We start from the raw sequence: 22,912 nt of genomic DNA, 5'->3' as shown, positions 1-22,912 counted from the left end.
TATGGAGGTTCCTCGAAAAACTCAAAATAGAAATACGACTTGACCCAGAAATTCCACTCCTAGGAATTTACCCTAAGAAAACAGGATCACAGATTCAAAAACTCAAGAATGGACTAACAGTTACCAAAGGGAAAGGGACTGGGGAGGGTGGGTGGGAAGGAAGGAATAAGGGGAGTAAGGGGCATTATGATTAGCACACATAATATAGGGGGGGCACAGGGAAGGAAGTATAGCACAGAGAAGACAAGTAGTGACTCTGTAGCATCTTACTATGCTGATGGACAGTGACTGTAATGGGGTATGTCGTGGGGACTTGATAATAGGGCGAATGTAGTAACCACAATGTTGCTTGCGTGAAACCTAAGCATAAGATTGTATATCAATGACATCTTAATTAAAATAATAATAGTAATAATAATAATGGCCTAAACCCTATAAACTGCCGCTGAACAATACCTGTGGAAATTTCTATGCAAAGAAACTTAGAAAGGGATACTAATTACAAATACATTCAAATCAATTTCCTCTCATTATAAAATTAAAACCATTCTTAATCATTTGAGTTTAGGTTATATACACAAAACACCTTAAGGACATGAAATTATTATTTCAAGATGTTTTATTTTATAATAAGTTGCAAAAACAGCAAAGATAGTGCTGCTACTATTGCTTTACATTTAAAATTAAAAGCACACAATTTTGGAAATTCGTCAGGTTGTTCACCCTCTTAAAAATGTAAAAATGAAACAGTGGTGCAGAAATATCTAATGCAATGTTCCCACTGTGATCATCTTCGCATAGAGAATCAAACAACTCCTACTGTATCATTATTTTGGTGCTTTTTGAAACTCAAACACCATAAGCAATTTAATGGATAATCCTAGCCTTTCTAAATGTCTCTTCCCAGAATAATCTAAAATTAGCATCAAACTCAAAGGAGGAAGCTCTTTTTGCTCATATATAAGAAAATTCTAGCTAAGGTAATGAAAATGGAACTTCAAAGAATCTTAAAAAATATAATCCATAGTAGGTTAAGATTTATCATTTTGTTACATCCATGCCTTTTAAGCAATACTATTATAATAAAAAGAAAACTCATCAATCACCTGATAGACTAATTCCAAACTTAACCAAACAGGGCTAATGGGTGAGAATTGAATTGAAAACACCTTGACAAAGAAAGCAATTTCTTTTCTTCGCACTCCTCAGAAGCTGTGGGCGACCACGGCAGCCGGCCCACCAGCCGTGAGGGGCCGTCTGTCCCAAGGGCCCTTCAGGAGAGCTGAAACGCTGTACCACAGATGCTCCACCTTGATTAATCTCTGACAAGGAACTTACAACTGAGAATCAATGTTTTGACGTTTTTCAGATACCAATCATTAAAAGCCAACACAAAAGTTTTTATAAGAACACAGGGAGGGTTCATCAGTTGCTTATAGAAAGATGATCTTTCCTAGAAAATCTGAAATGCCTTTTAGTCATCTGAGATGTTTGTCATAACCCTAAAGCAGTAGCTTTTATTATCTCCATAAAGAGGAAGCAAAGGCCAAGCTTAAAGTTGGCTCTCAGACTAGCATTTGAGACTGCTGTCTTTGTATATTCTTTCTACAATTACATAAGTAAATGAGATATGTTTATGTTAACAGTATTCAATATTTAACTCTTTAAACTAAGATTTCAAGAAATAACAGTATTAATACTAAACCTCAGAAATATAAACCATTGTGGAAACAATATAAAACCTCAGAAATACATAATTAATTGAACTTTATAAGACAGTCTCATTTCATTTAATTTAAAATAACTTTCATATTACACCAAAAATAATTACTAGGAGAAGTGCAAACTAGGGGAAACTTTCTGGTTTAATAAACAGCTTGAAGTACAGTAATACTCTCAGATATAATGGACACATTCTTCATCATTTGGGAATAAGCCAAAATTATGAGTAGAACATACTAATGACAAAAAATGACACAAAATGAAACTGTGTAAGCTTTATTAGTAACTACTAAAAACATTTAAACCCTACAACTAGGAAACAAAATATTAAAAACCAAATTAAACCATGCATCTGTTTTTTCAGAATGTTTTCAAGTTGGAATCAAATGTAAAAAAATGTAGTTTATGGGGTTAGTGGGGGGGACTTGGTGAAGGGTTGGTGAAGGGGGGAGCCTAGTAAACATAATGTTCCTCATGTAATTGTAGATTAATGATACCAAAAAAAAAAAAGGCAGGACAGAGGAAAACTGATAACTGACATTAAAATTTAAGACTTCTTCAGAAAAAAAAAAATGTAGTCTAAGACTCAAACAAATTCACCTAGACTTACTGTCAATACAGTAACTCCTTATCTTACTTATCTTTGTATCTCCTGCACCTAGGAACAGATCATGTGACCCCAGAGAGACAGCACCCTCAGGCATGAGACAGAGGAGAGCACGTCTGCCCTCTGGAAGGAGAAACACTCAACCCAGTTTTTGCCAAACATGAGCATGTAATTCAAAATTACTAAAGAAAGCCTAAATGTTCAGAAATAAGCAAAAAAATTTAGAGTCCCTCCCATTCAAAGGCTTAGATACTAAAATTATCTGAAACAGCATATATAAGGATGTTTTAAATAGTTAAACAATAAGCTAAGGATTCAAACCTTGAGTAAACTGATTTTTTTAAAAAAATCAAATCATGGAAACTAGAACTGTAAGAAATAAAAAATATATAATCTATTCATTAAGAGCTTATTAGATGGAATATACAGATAATATACAATTGAAGAGAGACACAGTGAACTGACTCAGACACAAGGTATTATACAGAATGAGGCACAGAGAAAGCCCCAAAAATCAAGAGAAATATAAAGGAGATTAAGAAAAATGGTGATTAGAATGATAAGTCTACTTGGAGTTCTAAAAGATGAAAATTAAGAGACTCGAGTGTAAAAAACAAGGGAAGGACACAGATAATATTGGAAGAAATAACTGAAAAGTGAAAGACAAATCTTTAGAGTTAGAAATCACAACAAATTCAAGAAAGATCTAAAGAAAGACACATCTAGAGGCATTATAATGAAATTACATGGTACAAGAAGACATACATAACCTTAAAATCATCCTAGAGGACAAAGATAACTCTAAATCTCTAAAAATACAGATATTCATTATAGACAGCAGACTTCTTAATAGCAGCAATGGAATCCAGAAGACAGTGGAAGAATATATTTGAAACTTTTGAAAAAGTATGTATGTCTTTTAAGAACTCTATAAACAGGAATGTAGACATAATATTTTTAGAAAGACAAAACAGAGATTAGCCAAAACAGGTCCTTGCTGAGGAAACATCTAATCTAAGGACTATAGCATCAGAAAAAAAGCATAATTCTCTAAAAGGAGAGTGTGAAATGCAAGAAATGATATTCACGTACCAGATAAAAATGTACAACAATTTACTGAAACACTGCACTAACAAGGTCCTGGAAATAAGCTGTATGTCCATCAGTATGCAAAAGGTTATATTATTATTCTATGAAATACTATGCAGCCTTAAAAAAAGACTAAAGTCTTGGAAATTTTGTATTTGTTCATATGAAAAGAAAATTTCTTAAGGTGTTAAAGACAAGGAGGCAAAATGAGGGCAGAGAGACAAGTTGGAGCAGGCAGAACATGAGCACCTGATGAGTCCTAAAAAAGAACTTGGTTTCCACTTTTGGAAAGGAATTCATATGAAAATCTAAGCAGAGAAACTGATGTATTTTAACAGGATCACCTGGCTGCTGTACTGAGTGTAAACTGAAAGACAACAAAATAATGAAACCAGGTAAGGGGCTACTGCAATAATTCAGATAACATATAAAATGAAACTCCTAGGAAAAGACCTTAGATCTTATATATTATTGGAATTGAGAGTCAGACATATGTGGACAATTTGCGGTAAGATAGAAGGGAAGGATGCAGATGAAATAAAACTTACATGATGACCTCTACTCCTGAGAGAATGCAACAGGGCCTAAGAGTCAAAGGAAATCTCGTAACAGATTGTAGCGGACACTTTATGAACCTAACCTGACCCAGTGGTCTTGGTGGCATGTGGGTACTCTGAGAAGGAGAGATCAGTTTTATAAAAATGAAATGAGCTCTAGTTCTGCAGTACTCTTTTTAACACAGATGATGAGGAACCACCTCCTGACCCAGTTTGCAGACTATAGATCCAGGCTGTGAAAAATCAGGTAACACTGAAAGTGGCGAGAGCTGTGACTGGCAATGGAGGCAGTCCAGGAGCCCACAGCAGCCCAGGTTGGGAGCGACTGTCCCTGTCCCTGTCCCTGTCAGCATCGACCGCACCAGAGCATTATCCGAGGCGAAGCCCTAAAAGGCCTGGAGAAATGACTGCATCAGTGATGAGGAAGTGACTGCAGGGAGACACCAAGAACACAGGGATGAAGTAAAGCAGGTAAGGCAGATGGGCAATTCCTCAACACCTGATATCTGGGGGACCCAGAGAAATATTTTAAAGGGATGAACACTTTAAAATGGGACAGAGACCTGGAAGTTTCTCAGATAGGGATACCAGACGACATTTGAGGCTAACTATCAGTGTGACAGCAGCTGTACCTGTCTAAGGACCTCTAGGTAACACCTTTAAAATGTCCACAGTAAAAATTAAGAAACTTGTTCATGAGGAAGTGTAATGATAAGCAAAATGGGCATAATCTTGAAACTACATTTCAGTTTTCAACTACAAGAGATAAATTTTAGGTCTTTCTTGATAAACTATGAAAGAAAAAATGAAAGAAGTAGAGATGTGAATAGACATTTCATTTAACTGAATTATGTTGTTTTATTTCTGAAGTCTTCCCTGATGGTATCCAAAATTTCCTTGAACTAAAAATGACTACATATCATTAACCTTTGAGGTCAATATTATGATTGGTAAATATAACACCAATAATGGCAAGAAACATTTCCTAGAAGGGGCAGAAAGCTATTAGTCTGAACTTGCTTGCAAATAATTAAGTCCTAGAGCAATTTTCACTCTCTTTCCTTAAAACATATAATTATCAATTTATTGGGGATGTATTAAAGACTTAGCTGTCTATTTCAAATAGAAAACAACAATCTAGTTTTGGGGCCAATTGGGCTGGATTCTATTTCTAGGTAGACTAGAGGAGCAAACAGTCTCACAAGGATGACATGTCCTGCAAGAGTGCAGACAAACGCGTGCGGGTCACAGGCTGGGCCTCGTCTCCTCTCCCTGGATGCCAGGCTCCCTTACGTTCCACTGAAACAGACATACATGTTAATATTCTCCACATACACAAGGACTGCCCCAAATCTCCTAGCTTCCCTCCTAAAGTGTCCAATGAACCTAACAGCTCAAAGTTCTTCCCAATGTCCAACTAAATCCCTCATAAGAGAACTTCTCTCTTGTTGAAAAGCTGGGAAAAAATGGGTTATCTCCACATATAATTTAAAACAAAACAAAACAAAAACTCAAAAACTGTGACTGACACTTTGTTTCCCATCCATCATAAAGTATTTCCTCTATATAAATGTGGTTCTCAACTCCTGCTCATCAGAGTTAGCTAAGGAACATTAACAACCAAAGATGAATCCTTTGGCCACATCCCAGACCATACAAGGTATCTGCATGTTTTTAAGACTCCCCAGGTGACTCCAATGTGCAACCTGGGCTAAGAATCACTGCCTCAATCTTTCTGTAAAGAAATTTTTTCAAGCCTCTTAAAATCTTCCAGCTTTTTTCAAGTTTCAAATACTGTTTCAAACAGACTCATAATTAGAATGTAATATATAGTGACATATGTAATACATAAGTGCTTTATGAAGTTGCTCATAAGCATCAATAAAGCAAAATTCTGTATCTTATGTCCCACTTTACCAATGACTTCATTACACTGGCATGTCAAACTAGTACCTAAAGCTGAATCCTATTAATAGAACCCAGGTACCAAACTTTCTCAAAACCTCAGAGTTGGCCTTAACATGCTCCCTACATCCTCTGTATCTCATCAACCTCCCAATCATGCCCGTTCTTGCTTTGAAATTCAGCTCTCCTCCATTCCTCCTCCTCCATATTCATCCTACTCCACACCTTATTACCTAACCAGCTTTCCTGCCATTCAGCTCTTCTCAACCCACTACCACTAAACTCACTTCTTTATTAGGTCTCTAGTAGGTTTTGCCAGTAGGTTTCAGTCCCGGGCAAGTTCACTATGGATTCAATGTGACCAAAGAAATGACAGTAGAACATTCTTGGGGTGAAAGGGTTATACCCAACTTTATTCTCACAGTGGCAGGTCAATCACTAAAATCCCATTCACTCAGAGCGAGTCTGCATGCAGCAAGCTGGTCTCCGCCTCTGGGCCTCTACCTGCACAGCTGTCCTCTGGGCCTCTGTCCTCGGTGCTGCCACCACTCCAGCCTCTGCTCTGCTCTCCTGCAACCCTGCAGCCATGCCACCATGTCACCCAGAACCCTGGGCAGAGGTCTTTATATAGAGTCAACAGCAGTGTGTGTAGTGAGCTAGCCAGCCAGGGCCAGGTAAGAATCCTGGCCACAGGAACTTTCATTTTATCCACACTCCACCCCTCCAGGATTCTCTCTTCTCAATCTATGTGCCCTCAGTCCTCTGCAATGGCCCCTGTGCGAGAAAGCTGGAGCACTGTAACCAAATTCCATAATAACAGAAGCTATGACAATATACAAATAACAAAAATTACAACAAATTAAAATAACCCTCAAACCTGAGCTCCATTGCATCCTGCATTCAAACCAGTTCCGCTCAAAGGAGTTACCCAAGAGAACAATGAGTGGGGCTTACACCACCCACCTTCTACAGCCTCTCCTGCAGGAAGTCTGGCAGACACACAGGCCAATCTTGTTGCTTTACCTCTGCCTTCTGCTTTGTCCTCAGCAGCTGGAACCGCTGCTCCGGTCTCAACTGCCACAGCTCCAGTCCAATTTCTTTCTGTCTGCTCCTGCCTTTTCAAACCAACCCATCTGGGTCCTCACGACCTTCATGGGGCCCTTTAAATCCTTCATCTGAGAAGCAGACCGTAGTTCCTTTGTGCTTGAGCCTGAGGATGGGAGCAGAGCGTGGATGCTCCACAGCCTGAGGAGGGGCCGTACCTCTCCTGGAGGAACCGGCGGCTGCAGAGTCCTTCTGGCTCTCCCCCAGCTTTCAGCCAGGTGGGGTCTCAACTGAGGAGGGGCCGATGCCTCTGGCACCGCAGGGCCTCCACCCCCACCTGTTCGTCAGACCTCCGCTCCCCCATTTCTGGGGCTGACGGCTCCACTACATTCTTCTCTTGCCCCACGGCACCTGGCAGCCTGCGTGCTGCTGCTTCTAGTGCTTTCTCAGGCCACAGCACTTCATAGTGATGCCATTTCAGTCAGCTTTCTTCTGGTCCTCCACCCCTTCCCAGTACATGTCTACAGGGGACACCCAAGTGTCTCATCCATAGGGGCAGCCGCTGAAACACTCCTCCCATGAGGGGAGCCTCTTCCATTCCTCAGTCACCAATGACCCCGGCCAACTGTCGTCAATTGTCTTGCCAATGGGTTTCATCCCCAGGCAAGCTCACTGTGGATTCAATATGACCAAAGAAATGACAGTAGAACATTCTTGGGGTGAAAGAGTTATACCCAACTGTCTTGCCAATGGGTTTCAGCCCCGGGCAAGTCCACTATGGATTCAGTGTGACCAAAGAAAAAGACAGCAAAACGTTTTCGTGCTGAAAGGGTTATACCCAACTTTATTCTCACAGTGGCAGATCAGTCACTAAAATCCCGTTCACTCAGAGCAAGTCTGCCTGCAGCAAGCCAGTCTCTGCCTCTGGACCCCTCTGTCCGCACAGCTGTCCTCTGGGCTTCTCTGCACAGCCGTCCTGTACAGCTGTCTGCAAAGTAATCCCCTGGGTCTCTGTCCTCTGCTCTGCTCTCCTGCAGCCTTGCAGTCCTGCCACCGTGTCACGGGCAGAGCACTGGGCAGAGCTCTTTTTATAGAGTCAACAGCCACATATTGCCCACAGGTGTGCAGTGAGCTAGTCAACCATTGCCAGGTGAGAATCCTGGCCACAGGAACTCTCATTTTATCCACACCAACTTTATTTACATGGTGGCAGGTCAATCACTAGAATCGCATCCACTCAGAGCGAGTCTGCACGCTGGTCTCTGCCTCTGGGCCCCTCAGCCTGCACAGATGTCCCAGTCTCTATCCTCAGCACTGCCACCACTCCAGCCTCTGTTCCGCTCTCCTGCAGCCATGCAGCCATGCAGCCGTGCTGCCATGTCATGCAGAGAATTGGGCGGAGCTCTTTATACAGAGTCAATAGCAACGTATTGCCCACACATGTGTAGTGAGCTAGCCAACCAGGGGCAGGTGAGAATCCTGGCCATAGGAACTTTAATTTTTTTCATAGTCTCTCTCCCCAGAAACATTTCAGCAGCTCCCCATGAACAACCCAAGTCCTCAAATTGTGCCCAAACAAAATATCTCCACTTTAACACAACAAAGAGCTCCATATGTTAAGACTAGTCCCTGAAGAAGTCTGCGCTGCATATCCGATTACATCCTGCCCACCACAGGCCAATACAAACTGTCTACTCCTCCAGGCCTCCTGCCTTCCATACAAAGGAAGTTGATTCCCAAGGCCACGCAGTTCCTCACATGCTCCAGCACATGCTCTACTCATCTCCTGAAACCCTATGTTCTTTCTCTCCATCTTTCCAAAATCTATGCACTAGTCTGGACCTAGGCAACGAGGCCTGCCCACATTACAACAACTACCCAGACTGTCCCACTTCTGGGCAACATATCTGAGCCAGTTATTCTGAAACACACTGCTTTACACTACTACTAAACTCCCCATTTAAATAAAGCTCCTGAAGGCGGAAATCATGTTTCAGATTCTTGAGGTACACTGCATAAAGGTAGCTTTTCCAGTTCTTTATTAATTCTTCATTCTCTCCATTCAATGTACATACATACTGCATATAAAATTCTTCCCTATTGTATCAATTTCTTCAGAGTAAATTTCATGAATTTGCTTATTTTGAGAAGTAGCCAGCCTAGTCTAACATAACCCTGATTAACTCTGATTGAAAGGGAATATAATGGACCAAGCATCTGTGCCAATGTTTAAATGTGGCATAAAGCTTTAAAAAAACTTAAATGTTCTTAAAAATCTGAGAAAAAGTCAAAGCATAATTATTCATTACACAAATATATTCTCTCTTTATAAAAGGGAAAATTGTATTTCAAGGTTGAAGGCCTTCAGGGGATATACAGGTAATACAATGAGTGAAGTCATAGGAGGACAAGAGGAAATGCAGGGACATGTCGTGACCAACAGACCCCTGGCCCCCTCTCCAGAGGAATGTGGGCTCAGTGTTGACAGATACTCTTCTTTTCAAGAGAAACCACCATTTTCATGAAAAAGAAGTTTCCTTATTTTAAATGGGGAAAAATAATTGAACATTCCATACTGTGTGAGCTAAATAAGGTGTGTCAGGGGGCCATTATTTTTTTAACCTAATACAGAGGTTAATTTAATTTTAACCTAATACAGAGGCATGAGATTTAAATTAGAAAAGAAAAAACTTCTTTAAGGTTAAGCATATGTTTAAAGTAAACCACTACTTAGAAATGGTTTTACCTGTTCTGGTAGCTTTTAGAATCCATACGGTTGTCGTTTAGCAAAGCCCAGGTGTGCCACAATAAAATGTAGAATACCTCCTAATTTCACTGATTCCAAGGTAATATTTTAAAGTAAAATGAAAATGCATGGCATCAACATGCCAGTCTCCTTGAACATAAGAACCACAGTTGTTTTTTTTTTCAGAACAAGTTCAGATATAGGTTGTTTAATCATAACCGGTCCATATAAACATAATAAATATTTGTTTTTGAGATGTCTGGATTTTATACGCACACTATGAAAAGAAAATACAGTCTCAAAATAGAACAGTTAAGTGCTTTTAAAGGAACTTACTAAAGCTCATAAATGTTGATGTCACCCTCTGATAACCCCACAGTTCAGCATGAAGGGCCCCTGAAATCTCAGAAGGGTACCAGCTACCTCAAGAACACAGATGCTGCTTTTCTGGTAACTTCCTCAGAGTACTCACATCACAACGTGGAAGAAATAATGACAAAACCAGAGCCAAAGATTAAAACAGATTAATAGAAGAATCAGAAAGAGGAGAATTATGTCATTTGGAACAAACAGAATTACATATTTAGAAAAATAATTAACTGAGAAACTATAGGAGGAAGAAAAGACAAACTGGAAGAAAAAAATAAAAGTCAAGTCCATGACATACAGACCAAAAGTGTACTTGTATTTGTTTGTGTACCTGAATACCAGGTTCCCCAGTAAGAAAGTCGACAGTTGATTCCTGCTTAGGTTACTCTTTAAGTACTAAGGAGGCGTAACACACTAAAGGGCTGGGGGATCTTCATCAGGGTAAGACTTTGGGCGGTATACAATCACACCTTTAGTGAAATTTTAAAGAAGTTTATTTAGCATAGTAGTTAAGAGGCTAAGTGGCTAAATTCTCATGCCACACACTGCCACACACTGGCCTGGGGGGGCCCTTCTTCGGGTACTCAATGCTCTGGGCCTGTTTTCTCCCGGAAAAGCAGTGATGATAACGTATCCACCTGGGGGGATATTCTCTGGATGAATGAGGATTACAAACATACATACATACACACATACACACACTGCTTACAACAGTGCCTAAAACACAGGAAACCTTAGGTCAGTATAAGACGTCATAAGTATTCATTATTGTAAGGCAGATACAGGTGCAGAAACGTGGCCATGGTGAGCTGTGCTGAAGATAATGCATTTGCCAAAATGATAGCCTATTACTAGCTATTTCTTTCTCTTCACATTAATCTACTCCCCTCATCAAGGACCTTCCCAAGTCTGGTTACTTGCTTTGTAACACAACCCTTCTATACTTCTGTCCTAAGGAATAATTCCTATCAAATTTCTATACTTATGGTCTTCAACTATTTATCAGTTTCAAACTGAGAGCAGGGCACCATAGCTCACCACCCATTCCTGCCACTTCTGTTCAACCTCCTCTCTCCCCCTCAACTCACTCTCGACTTCTCCTTCCCAACCTTCTCACGTATCCCTTACCTCATTATCACTGTCTAGCCAGCACACTCTCTCTCCTCTTTTCACACCTTCCCTATCTCTTTCCCAGTTTTCTGTCAGGGTAAAAGTGGAGCTGGGTAACTGGTTAACAAAGGAAATCCAAGTAACAGAAGAAATATTTAATTAAAACATGACACCATGGCAGACTGAGCCTTAGAACATATACCACATAGCACAATGTAAGCAGCTGTTCACCCGTTTTACACCTGATTATTTTCAGGAATAAGTTATATACATTAGCACAGTCAGGCAAGGAGCCTAGATGCCTAAGACCATAATTATTATCCCGGATTGACATCTGCGTGACAGAAGAGGAAGCCAGTGGTCCAGGCTGGTAAATCCTAGAAAGCAGGTGACTCAATGATTAAATAACAATTTAACTTCCATCCGTTCCATGTGCATTATACCTAATTTCCCTGTATTGATAATCCTGGGAGACAGAAGTCTCAGATGCTTTTTACATGAGGATCTGGAGACTTCTCTGGAGACAACTTAGCTCTCCCCTGGAGTTGTGCAGGAATACTGGCCACCCAAAGACCTGTGTATTAACAAAATAGGCACAAAGTGCCACAGGTCAAATGGCAGGGAGCCTTCATAGGTACCAGAGATGTGCACCATCCTACTTCTCTATGTCTGTAAAGATACATGTTCATATTAAACAAGGAAATGGAGGGAAAACAACCAAGAAAAAAGAATGACAGGCTCTTATCCTCACAGAGCAAGAAAATAAATATTCAGAACTTGGCATAAGTTTGTAATGGAGCTTCCTAATTTAGGGAGGAAGAGTAAAAGAAAAATATTACACTTTTAGTGTTTCCTGCATTTATATTGTGGTCCACAAGATTTAATCTTCAAATAAAAAGTTAAACACCTATGTTTCAGAACATTGTTACAAGACACATTTATAATATGCAGGTACTATTAGAGCCCAAGTATCCATCTCTGACAGTCATCTGCTTGACCTGTTTTACAAACAGCATACAGACTTCAATGAGTGTTTCTCCTCTATTCTGTTACCTTTACCCCACTCCCAATACTTTTTCCCCCTTACTGGCTTTTTATTTTATGGTCAGAGGTTAAAATGCTAACCCTTCACCTTCCAGGAAAGTTTTTTTCCTCTCTCATAAAGAGTTTTCACAGTGTGCAGTGGTTGGATTAGTCCCTCTTGAGAACAAAAGCTGTGCCTTTGTCCCCACGGTTTGGGCAGGGAGCCCAACATCAAGGAAGCTGCTCCCACTCAATGGGCACAGAAACAATATTGTGAGGCCCCAGAAAGCCTGGCTTCTGTGTCTTGACTCTCATACAACCAGCTAGCTGAGGAGAAAATCCTGTCAGGCACTCAGCTGAAAACTACTGCAGTGTCCTGTGGAGAACCTGATGAAGATGTCATTTGGCCATACGGTAAAACTTTGCATTGTTTCACATAAAGGTAAGAGAAGAACTGTTAGACTCAATGCTTTAACAGCCCTGGTCACCAATTCACACATGGGTCAGTAAGTGCATTTTACTAACACACAACCCCTTCCCTCTATACAGTCTCTTACAATGATGCGCAGCTCATTTATGACATCCTAATCTCTGGCATTTAAAAATTTGCCTTACTAAAGAACACATCAAAAAAATTACAATAGATTATTTTTGTATTTGCAATTTTTGTGTTAGTTATTTCTCATTAGAAATTTTACTAATAAATATAACACTGAAGGAACTGTTCAAAATGCAGAAGTTAAAATGAAACATACCTTTTCACATTTCACATTTATTTCACTTTTTAAATGTTGAACAAACAAGAAATACTAAACCACAAAGTACTTGATTAAAATTTAGAAATGCAAGTATAATGGTACACAGACCAGTCATACTTATAAAAACTATTTGCATATTTTTTTAACCTCTAAATATTAAACATATCAGACAAGTTTATATGTGGTCCTACCATGGCAATAAAAGATTTCTCTCAAGCATATTAGCTTATGGGTGAGTTCACGAATATTTTACAATGGCTGTGGGAAGGAGTGCAGTTTTTTAAATATATTTAATTTAATATTTAATTTAACGTAATCTTATAATTCACATCCATGGCAGCAACCAGTTTGAAAATTATTTAGTAAAAACTATTATATATGATTACAATCATGTTAGGTAAGCTCATATTGAAATCTGAAAGGGAATGCACAAAAATAGATGTTTTTATGTTATTGGTATGAAAAGAATAATCTTTTTACTTTTTTCAAAATTATCCATAATATAGTATATTATTTAAGAAATAGAAGAAACTGCAGAATAATCAGAGTAGTTCAAAAGACTACAAATGGATAACAATTAATAACAGGTGTACAACGACTGTATAAAGTATTTAGAATTAAGGAATCAATCATTTCTGTTAGATAACCCACATAGGAATATAAATTATTTCACTGTTTTAGGAGAAATATAAATGTGCTTTCTCTTTAAGCCTATAAAGATGATTAACCTGACAACTTCAAGAGGTCATAACCAACATGCTTAACAAAAGAAATGTATTTATTCTTGGGGCATATTCTGTGCTCAATTGACAATGAGTATTCAGACTTATTAATTTAAAAAATATTAGAAAATATAGGTTGGAGTAACTGTAAAACAACTCACCCTATAGAATTCGTCAGCTACAGGTTAAATTTTTATTGACTTTGAATAGCAAAACATTTGAGTTAAAGGGAACTAAATATATTACCTAATCTAATCCACTCATTTTGAGACTCAGGAGATTAAATGTTTTGCCTAATTCTCATATTTTAAATCACAGTGATAAGATTCTATATGTCATAGAAATTATCCCTGAGATGATTAGTGATAAATTTGTTAGTGAAAATTTGTTGTATTTTCTCTACAAATGCTCACACACCAGGCCTGTTGTACTAGAATGGCTGATGATTAGCTTCAACAAACTGATCTTGAATAATTGTCTCTTCGACTGCTTTCCATATTTTTGTACCACTCATTCTGAAAAAAACTTCCTCTTTTTTTGTAACTGCTGAGTATACACCCAAGCCTCTACCCCTCTCAATGTCTTTAAGACTTAATTCATAAATGAGATTTCTCAATACTAGCATTCACTTAAGACATCAAAAATCTGTTGCCATCTCTCTTGAAAATCACCCAAGACTGCCTAGTTACCCATTCACAGGCCTGTTATCACTCCAAACCATACTAAATCCTCTTTGTTACATGATACTATTAGCCACTCTCAGCCCTTGCCAATCCCCAGCCACACCCCAGTTGTTTCAGTTACACAGAAGGAACTGTAAGAGACACCGCCCTCTCCTGCAGCCAGATATCAGGCCACATACCAAGAGACATGCAACACCTCCTACAGAGGAGTCTCCAAAATGCTTCTACCAATCTCTAAGAAATCAGACTTAATTTGTGAGAATGGGTAATGTGCTAATAAGCTACTGCTAGCAATTCCATTTAATTACCTTAAGTAATTTCCTACTATGAAATTTCATTTTATATCAGCAACTCAATGAAGAATATGAATATATATGTAAATATGTATGTACATACAGCCTACTATGGCATTCATCAGGTAAACAGCATCTCAAATTTCTTATCAACTTCATGACTGAAAAAGCATTTCTTAACTGTCACATACATGTGGAGATGTGAGGACATCTATAGCTCTGTCACCAGAACCCCTAACGTCCTTTCCAAAGGCTCCTGATTTCCATTTGGGGAACCATGTGGTCCCAAGAAGCTAGCATCACTCCCAATTCCAGGAATGGAGTCCATTCCAATAGACCATACTGAGTCCACAAATGCATCTACCAATGTCTAGGAAATCAGAACTCTACTTCTAAATTAGAATGTGCAATGTGCTAAGATATTGCTAATAGTTCCATTCAATCATAGAGGAATTTTTTACTATCAAATTTCATTTTATATTAGCAAATCCAATCACCACAGCCCCAAACTTGTGTTTGATTCAGAACTGGGCATGGGCACATAACTTAATCTTGAGTGCTAAAGAAGTGCTTAATTTTGATTAAGTTGGTCAAAGTGGGTCTCATGGAGAATGAGCAAAAAAGATGGAGAAGCTACAGTAACTAGTGATGCAGGTATCTTGGGGCAGAGCATTAGAGGCAGAGTAAACAGAAAGCACACAGGCTTGAAGGACATTTTTCACGTTTCTGTGACTGCAAAGAGGCCAGTCTGGCTGTAGTTGGAGTAAGAAGAAAGAATGGTAGAGGGTAAGGTTAAAGATTAAAAAGAAGGGATTTGAACTAGATTATATAAAGCATTGGTAGGTTCCTCGAAGGTTTTTAGTTTTTATGTGAATGATCTGAAAAGCAGAGGGATGGAGAAAAGAGCACTAAGAGAAGGACCCCCTGTATGGGAAAGCCGATTCCTGGAAAAATGAGGTTTACAGGACAAGTTTCTGTTACTCTGTCCAATGTGCAAATTGCCAAAAGTAAGGTAAAAGCCACAGTGAGCTGATAATCTATTTGAAGAAGTAAAACACAAATACCCTCAAAATAACAAAAGTTAAGGAGCTTTAGGTCCGTTAGTCTGTAGCTTTGTTTAACCAAAGGAAACTGAACCAAGAAAGGGAGAATGACTTATGCACAGTGTATAACTAGTTACTAGTTCAAGTAGAACTAGAAATAAGTTTTCTTACATTCAGAGCCCAGCACAGCAATGGAAGGAAGGATGAGCTGAAGAAAAGGCCACCTTTATAAAGCACTCTTGCAAACCAGATAAACAATTTCACATTGACTTGCTGTTACGATTTCCAAAGAACCCAGCTGCTCACTTGCCCCAAAGATTTGCCCTATAATTCTGAGGGAGGAGTGAAAAGCAAAGCTGATACCTGTGTTGATAAGTAAATCCAGTAGATGGAAAGATAAAGAGCCTTCTGTATTCTGATAAGAAAAGCATTCAAAGCTTTTCAAATAAAGACTGTATTTTCTCCCTGACAAAGAGACTCTGTTTTCTAGAATTTCTCAGGGCTACAAAGAAAAAGGATAAGGCAAGCAAATCATTATCCTATATGTTGATAGAGCTAGTCTCTCTCAAATCAAGTACAAACACCACTGACTGGTAAAAAACAACATCTCATGCCAAAAAGTCCTCTCACTGAAGTAGTAGTACTTTTGACATACCCTGAGATAAGAGTAATCAATATAATTCAAGTATATATTCCAAATAGCATTTCCAACTCAATCCAACTAAGGACACATTATCCAAGCAGGTATAAAAGGTGATTACAATGATGCCATCTTTATTTATACATATTAATAAAATGAATAATTATTAAAGCAGTCTTAAACTATTAACATGTTTTATAGCAGATTCCAATGTTGGAATACTAATATCTACAGTGGAATGAGCCAAAACATGTCAATATACAATCCTTAATATATTTTGTACCACAGTTTGAGCCTAATTATCAAGTTTACAATTTAAAATAATTATGGACTGAAATTGTGTTATTTAGGCATAATACAAAACATATTTTGTGCCTTTACAAGAGTTCACTACTAATAAAAGCCTTTAAGAGTCATTTGAATGCTTAGCAATTACACAGAGAAAGCTGACATTAGAGCCTCACAATCTCACCAGATTAAGAATTTACATTTTTAGTTCCATGACCCCATATACAAATCAGAGTACATAAAATAAGCACAAACTGTACACACAAAAAAAAATGAATAAATAAAACTCATTGACCACAGTATGGCATGCAGAAGGAGCACTAAACTTCATCTAGAGACCCAATTTCAGTCCTAGATATTCCACTTCACAGCTTTGGAACCTTAAGAATGAACAAGCTTGAACAATTTTTAATTCCCTCATCAGTAAAATGGGATAGCTGCTGAACCTACAAAGAGAGTTGTTGAGAAAGTCAAAAGTAACTTAAATGTATATAAAATTCCTTTGTGACATGTAAATTACTATATTTACACTTGCAGAGAAATATTAAATATAATAAAAAGGCACTATTTCAAGTCTCAGTAAAATGAGGTCCAAAAGAGCGGCTAATTAACTAGCCTGTCACGTAACATCCTTGTTCTCACATTATAGTAACAATAATATCAAGGGACAGGTTTTTGTACGTTAGAACAAACTCTGTACTTCAGTCTCTATTTCTACCATATGTTTTGGGGAACATGACACAGGAGCACCTACTTATGTAATAGCCTGCAGAACGAAAACGCAGAAAAGGTAACATGCCTGCCTTTAGCAGTCTCACAGTCTGGATGCCACAATACTGTACACGCATAAGCCATCCAATTAAAATGATAGGGGACGTCCACCGCTGGCCAAGAGGCAGGAACAGATGCAAACCAGCCAGCCCACCACAAACAATGTAAAATTAAAAAGAACTCTACAGAATGTCTGAAACAAATGTTTTTAGACGTTGGCAATAAGCAAAGCAGGATTTTCCCTGAGAAAAAGGGAAAAATATACACAAAGAGCCCTCCAATCTCCCTAGCTTTCTGTTTATAGTCATTTTCAAGACTGTAGCACATGAGCAAAGCACAGCAATCTTGCTGAGCAGAAAATAAAGTTGGAGGATACAGCAAAATTGGGGACAGGATACCAAATGCATGGAGCTCCAGCAATGTGCGTGAGGTCATATTAAGTCTTTAGCCAACATTAGGTTGCAAGTGTGCCAAGTGACACTCCACAAAATCTGGCTGAATAGAGATTCTAGATCACGTAGTACTGAGAGATACAGCACACAGATAAAACACAGAGGACATAGGAAATTCAAGTGAGACTACCCCAAAGAGGGCACACCATTGGGAGACAATCCCAGAAGTCTCTCAAATTTTGTCATTTCTTGGAAGCAGAGGCTTTTTTTGTTTATTAGGTTTTATTACAGACCACCTTTCCAGGATGTTCAATTAGTAAGGCAAGTAAACATTTAAGAACCGTTAAACTATTAACCTGATACTAATATGATTAAAGCAAAAAGCCTTGGAAGACAGAGACTGAGCAAAGGCCATGCTAACTCACAGCTTTGGAAGACAGAGTGTCTCCCTCCGGGAGCAGAGCAAAGGACAGTTTACTGAATATTACATACTCTTTGTGTCCGACAGGCTCAGGGTTCCTCTCCCACGGTGCAAACTGCATTTGCAGGTCATCCATATAGGCCATGCACACCACCCTCATGTAACTCAGAGGCAAGGAAAACAGATGTAAACATGACGACGCTGATGCTGCTTGATCTTCCTCAAGTAGCACAGTCCTCTGTTTCTGACTCAGGAACTCATGTCATCTCAGAGTACCCAACAACTACAACAGGTTAACTAATTAGCATTTAAATAGGGTAAAATCTTAGACCCTGCACAGTTCTGGACATAAACCTTAGAAGTAAAATATTTCAGACGCACCCAAACAAAGATTAAAAACAAATGCTGAATGGATCAAGCTGCTTCATCACAAAATGGCTTACAAAACAAAACTCAATATTTACTAAAAGAAGGTTTTTAACAAGTTTTCAAACCATCAATGATATAATATGCATAGTAGTATATAATCAAAAGTTATCAGATATGCATAAATGCAATAAAATGTAGCCCATGACCAGATGGGAGGGGACAGTATGTAGAAACAAATGCCAAAATGAACCAGATATTAGAATTAGCAGAAAATTTTAGAATAGCTATAGGGAAGACACACAACCCCTAAAAGATGTCTATGTCCTAATCCCTAGAATCTGTCAATATGTCAGGTAACAAGACAAAGGGTAAGGTTGCAGATGGAATTAAAGTTGCTAATTAGCTGACCTTAAAATTGGAGGGTATCCTAGATTATTTGGTGATCCCAATATAACAGAAGAGGCCATGAACCAAGGAATGCAGGCAGCCCTCACGCGCTAAAAAGGCAAAGAACAGGTTGTCTGCCAGAGCCTCCAGGAAGAAACACAGTTCTGCTGATACTCTGGTGTTAGCACAGAGAGACCCATTTCAGACCTCTGACCTCCAGAACTAAAAGATAATAAATCTATGATGTTTTATGCACTATATTTGTGGTAATCTGATACAGCAGCAAGAAATGAACACAGATTACTAAAAATATGTCTAAGGATTTACAGGAAAAGATAGAATGAGTAAAGTGAGAATCTCAGTAGAAAAACAGAAACTACTAAAAAGAACCAAATGGAAAATCTATAACTGAAAAATACATTTTTTTGAAACAAAAAATTCACTGTACGGCTTAACAGCAGATAGGATACTACAAGAATAAAAGATTAGAGAACCTAAGTACAGAATTGTTCAAATTATACAAATTGAAGTACAGAGAGGGAAAAAACACTCAGAAATAAAAAACAGTTTGTGATCAGTGAAACAATCTGACACCCACATGAATTGTAGCCCCAAGAGAAAAAGGGTGTCCAATACGAGTAAATACGAAAGACTGTTTTTCATACTTTCTGATTTCTTTAAAGAGCAATTGACTAAACTACAATAATAACAATTTATTGTGGGATTTATAACCTATGTAGAAGTAAAAAGGAAGAGAGGAAGTGAACATCATTTTACTGTTAGAAGGTTCTTACACTCAGTGGTATAGCTTTAACCTGATTTATGATAGACTGATAATTTAATAATGTATAACATGATCCTTAGAGCCACTGAAAACAAAGCCAATAGAAGAGAAAGCTATAAAATACTTTTTAAAACCATTAAAGAAGGTAGGAAGGAAGAAAAAAAGGAAAGAAAAAATTTTTTTAATGAGTAGTACAAGAAAACAAGATGACAGTTTTAAACCTAAACATATCAATAATTACATTGAATGTGCTAAACACTCTAAAGGCAGGAATGGTCAGACTGGGCACAAAAGGAAAACCTAAGGCTGTAGATATTAAATATAGATATAAATACAGACAGTTTTAAAAAAGAGAAAAAGAATTTCAAGGAAACACTAGTCATCAGAAAAGTAGAACAGTTCTACTCCTCAAAGTAAACTTAAAGACAAAAAGCATTACCAGAGACAAAGAAATCCCATGTTTAAAGGCTTTTTTCATAAAGAAGACATAATAAAAAATGTCTATGTATCTTACAATGGACCTTTAAAATACATAAAGCAAAAAACATGAAGAGAAAATCAACAAATCCATAATTACAGTTGATATTAACACTCCTGTTCCAGTAACTGAAAGAAAGAGACCACAGAAAATCAGTACAGACATAAGAAATTTAAAAAGCATTATCGATCAACTTTACCTAACTGGCATTTATACAATACATCCAACAACTGCAGAATATACACTCTGTTTAAGCACACATTGAACATTTACCAAGACTGACCACATTACAGGCCGTAAACCAAACCCTGCATTTTCAAGTATTGAAGTCATATGGAATATGTTCTCTGACCTAAACAGAGGTAACTTAAAAATAAGTGGAGTCTGCACTCCGGCTGCTAGGGGCAGCTCTGCGCTCAGTCCACGTCTGGCCTTGGACTCGCTGCGGTGGACTGACTCAGGGTCTGGAAGCAGAACTGGGCAGGGAGGCAGGCTGGGTGGCAACTGTAGGGCTAAGCAGAGGCCGACTGCAAAGGGCACTAGTGCAAGAGCAAGGAACCCTGCTCACATTTCCACTCAAGGGCCACTTGCAAAGCAGCTCCTCAACCAACCTGGCCTTCACAAGGGCACGACGTGACTGGGACTGTGACAGCTCCTTCTGCAAGTGTCTCATGTGGCTTTACCACGAATCTGAAAGGTTTTTCTCATTTTATAAAAGAGTCTAGTTTAAGTTACATAATTCATTCTGGAGTCAAAAATTCTGACTCCCAAGTCCAAAGGCGAATGGTTACCACACAGCTGTCCTGAATCACCTGAGACACACAGACCGGGACAAAGTGAACACAGTTGCTGTGGAGTGTTACCGGAGATGGGGCTGGGATTTTTAAAATTATGGAAAAGTGATATACAGAGCAATGGCGATATAATGAGGTTTAAAGTGCCTGTTTTGGATGAATTTACAAAGTAGCTGAGAATAAAAACAATAATTCTTAAAGGTGCTACTTTAAAAAAAAATCAATAAACACAATATATCAGAAAGAATCCCAAGTTAGAAATTAAGCAACAATGTCTAAATAACCTGATGATCAAGACAGAAATCAGAGAGTAGAAAATACTTTCAACATAATAATGAAAACATAGTATGCCAGAATTTGTGGGACAAAGCTAAAATGCATAAAGGCAAATTTATACATTTATGATTATACAGGCGTAACACAATTTATTGCTCTGTGCTCTACTGCACTCTGCAGTTATTATACTTTCTTACAAATTGAAAGTTTGCAACCCTGCACTGGGCAAGTCTTCTGGTGCCCATTTTTCCAACAGCATTTGCTCGCTTCATGTATCTATGTGACATCTGGGTAATTCATGCAATATTTTAAACTTTTCGCTACTATTATATTTCTGATCACTGATTGTAACTGTTTTGGGGCACCCGTGTAAGATGGCAAACTTGGTAGATGTTGTGTGTGTTTCAACTGCTCCACCGTCCTCCCATCTCTTTCTCCTCAGGCCTCCCTATCCCAAGACAAAATACTGAAATTAGGCCAATTAATGACCCTACAGTGGACCCAAACTGTTCAAATAAAAGGAAAAGTCACACACCTCTCACTTTAAATCAAAAGCTAGAAATGATTCAGCTTAGTGAGGAAAGGTGTGTTGAGAGCCAAGACAGGTCAAAATCTAGGCCGCTTAGCCCAAACATTTCAGCAAAGTTGTGAACACAAAGGAGAAGTTCTTGAGGGAAATTACAATTGCTCCAGTGCACACAAATGGTAAGAAAGTGAAACAGTTTTATCGCTGATACAGAGAAAGTTCTAGTGGTCTGGATAGAAGATCAAACCAGCCACAACTCTGCCTTAAGACAAAGCCTAATCCAGAGCAAGGCCCTAATTCTCTGCAATTCTGTGAAGGCTGAGAGAGGAGAGGAGGCTGCAGAAGAAAAGTTGGAAGCCAGCAGAGGCTGGTTCATGAGGTTTAGGAAAGAAGCGTCTCCATAACATAAAAGTGCAGGTGAAGCAGCAGGTGCTGATGGAGAGGCTGCAGCAAGTTACCCAGAAGATCCAGCTAAGATCGTTAATGCAGATGGATACACTAAACAACATATTTTCAGTGTAATGAAACAGCCTTGTATTTGGATGAAGATGCCACCCAGAACTTTGACAGCTAGAGAGGAGAAGTCAATGCCTGGCTTCACAGCTTCAAGGACTGGCTGACTCTCTTGTCAGGGGCTAACGCAAAGGGTGACTTGAAGTTGAAGCCAATGCGCACTGACCATTCTGAGAATCCCGGGGACCTCAAGAATTGTGCTAAATCTACCCTGCCTGTGCTCTGGAAGTGGAACAACAATGCCTGGCTGACAGCACATCTGCTTACAACATGGCTTACTGAATATTTTAAGCCCACAGTTGAGCACTGCTGCTCAGAAAGATTCCTTTAAAAATATTCCCGCTCATTGACCATTCACCTGGTCCCCCAAGAGCTCGGATGGAGATGGACAGTGAGGTTCCTGCTGTTTTCATGCTGCTGACACAAGTCAGTTCTGCGGCCCATGGATCAAGGACTCATGTTGACTTTCAAGTGTTTTCCCTGAGGAAACCCATTTCGTAAGGCTACAGCTGCCACAGTGTGATTCCGCTGATGGATCTGGGCAAAGTACCTTGAAAACCTTCTGGAAAAGATTCGCCCCTCTAGATGCCACTGAGAACATC

At 38.8% G+C, this 22,912-nt stretch overlaps 1 protein-coding gene across 13 annotated transcripts in view; it reads right to left on the bottom strand.

Annotated features, from left to right (window-relative positions):
* DENND1B (DENN domain containing 1B) overlaps positions 1–22,912 on the bottom strand; it is a 279,446-nt gene that overhangs the window by 229,128 nt on the left and 27,406 nt on the right. The gene's annotated exons all lie outside the window — the stretch shown is intronic.

This window comes from Manis pentadactyla, chromosome 9, assembly GCF_030020395.1.
Source record: "Manis pentadactyla isolate mManPen7 chromosome 9, mManPen7.hap1, whole genome shotgun sequence".
NCBI lineage: Eukaryota > Metazoa > Chordata > Mammalia > Pholidota > Manidae > Manis > Manis pentadactyla.
This window is presented reverse-complemented; position numbering and strand designations above follow the sequence as displayed.